Genomic DNA, 2,500 nt, shown 5'->3' with positions numbered 1-2,500 from the left:
GTGTGTGTGTGTGTGTGTGTGTGTGTGTGTGTGTGTGTGTGTGTGTGTGTGTGTGTGTGTGTGTGTGTGTGTGTGTGTGTGTGTGTGTGTGTGTGTGTGTTTGTGTGTGTGTGTGTGTGTGTGTGTGTATGTGTGCCTGCGTGTGTGTGTGTGTGTGTGTGTGTGTGTGTGTGTGTGTGTGTGTGTGTGTGTGTGTGTGTGTGTGTGTGTGTGTGTGTGTGTGTGTGTGTGTTTTAACTAACTCGCAGGCGATTACGATAGCTGCTACAGCAGTGGTTCTTAACCTTTTTCAGTGTCCGTACCCCTTGATTATCTCAGAACATTTTCTCGTACCCCCATCCAATATAATTACAATCCAAACATATGAAAAGGATTAATGATGAACCTTGCTGAGTAATTATTATATATATTCCATTACTGAACTCCTAGGAGTCAGTAATGGAATATATATAATAAAATTATATATAATATATATAATAATTTCTCAGCAAGATTTGTATCACTAATCCTTTTCATATGTTTGGATTGAGGGGGAGTGGGTGGGGGATGGGGGTGAGGGAGTATGTATGAGAAATAAATTGACGTAGTCTGAAGGGATTTCTCCCCGTCTTCTTTTCTGCATGAGGGGACGGAATTTATGGAGCGGCTTTGCTGTGGATGTGCTGTCTTGCGACACTGCTTCTGACCCAGGGTAGTGGACAAGATGCAGGGAAGACCCGTCACCCAGGAGGTGCCAAGATAAGAGGGAGGAAAGAGGGTAGAGGGGAGTGGAGTATGTAGGGGATGGAATGGGTGGGAGTAGTTTCTATGCCTTGGCCTTTGGCTACCTCCCGAGTAAGGGGGGGAAAGCCTTTGGTATATGTATGTATTACTGAACAAAGGTACTTCTTTTATCTTAAATTAGAAATGTGAATTAGTAGGATGCAATGAATGCACATTATGATTTCTCATGGTAAATATACAGTACCATTGCACTGGCTATCATGTATGGTACCCCCAGGATTAAGGTTTAGTACCCCTTGGGGGTACAGGTACCCCAGGTTAAGAACCACTGTGCTACAGTGTTGTGTGGTGCAAGACGCTGGTGGTGGTAGAGAAAGTGGAGGAGACAGGGTGCCTGTACTTGTAGTCGCTGCTCAGGAAGTTGCGTGTGCACGGGGCGTGCGAAGGGGAAAACGGTCTTTTGGTGGAAAAGCGTAGGAATGATGCTGGGCGACGGGCAGTGTTGTAGAACGGGATGACGAATATAGCTGAGGCGTAGTGGGAGGGAATCTTGCCCACGATGAGAATGGAGATGTGGCTATGTTCCGCTGGCTCTCCGAATGTGTCTTCCAAGCACGTCGAAACCTCTTTGGTGCCTCGTGGGAATGTAGTGTTGAATCCTAGAGAAGATGTAGTGTCGAATGCCAAATCCACGAGCTACCACCTGAATGTAGACTAGGTTGTTCTACATTGGTTGGAGGCGTTGGAGATAATTCATTATTATTATTATTCTCTTTATTGCGTCGTCCCCGTGACTGGTGCTTTCCATCAACGCGGGTGACGAGGAAAATGCGTGGTGGTTGGCAGCAATACATTACACTCACAATTCTAAACATCTTCTGTCTATTTACAAATACAGGTCGAAGCTCCTAAACTCAGTAATCTAAGACCCGACAACATCTAAAAATCGGCTATAATTACGTACCTTCTAAAACCCGGCAAACACCCAAAACACGGCATCGTATTTCCAGGTACGGCCGCTTAGCGCCGCCATGATCGTTTCCCGCCACCAGTTTAGGTATGGTGGTTTGTTGTGACGGTACTGTGGTGTGAAGTCCACTGTTATTTCGTGTATCTACAATACCTCTGTAGCCCTATTATTTGAATTATGGCTCGCAAACGTCAAGAAACACCTATTTACTAAAAGTCGAAAAATTCTATTACTCGGCTCGGTGCCGGTCCCGAAGGTGCCAAGTTTGGGAACTTCGACCCGTACTTACATCATTGAACTGAGTATGGACATTCAGTTTTTATCTTAACTCTATATAAATTTCTATGTACAAGAAGTGATGAATTATAATGACTAATATCACTTATATAGTTGAATCTGCCAATTGAGATGCAGGTGTTCTCGGCTGTTGAACCTAAGGTCAAGCCAACTTGACCGCGGGTCAGATCACACAATAGGTGATCCGTTGAACCTTGCTGCTACCACTAAGATCTTACGTAAAGCAGCCAATGCATGCGCGTGTGCATACTAGTTTAAAATTGATAATTCTCAAGAACAAGTACAAAAGCATACTGGCATTTCTTGCAACACGATGAAAATCTGTGTTTTTATTCTGTGTGTTTCAAAGAACAAAAAGAAGACAAGAATGAAAGTATTACAAAAAAAAACACAACAGGGAGTGCTAAATTACATTTTTTTATACGTTTCAAAGAGCAGCAACAAAAAAGTCAAAATGGATATAAACAAAAATACCGCACGGGGCGTTGATTCTCTCTCTTTTTCTTTTAC

This window comes from Oratosquilla oratoria, unplaced genomic scaffold, assembly GCF_046742065.1.
Source record: "Oratosquilla oratoria isolate Oo_2021 unplaced genomic scaffold, ASM4674206v1 SCAFFOLD134, whole genome shotgun sequence".
Classification (NCBI taxonomy): domain Eukaryota; kingdom Metazoa; phylum Arthropoda; class Malacostraca; order Stomatopoda; family Squillidae; genus Oratosquilla; species Oratosquilla oratoria.
This window is presented reverse-complemented; position numbering follows the sequence as displayed.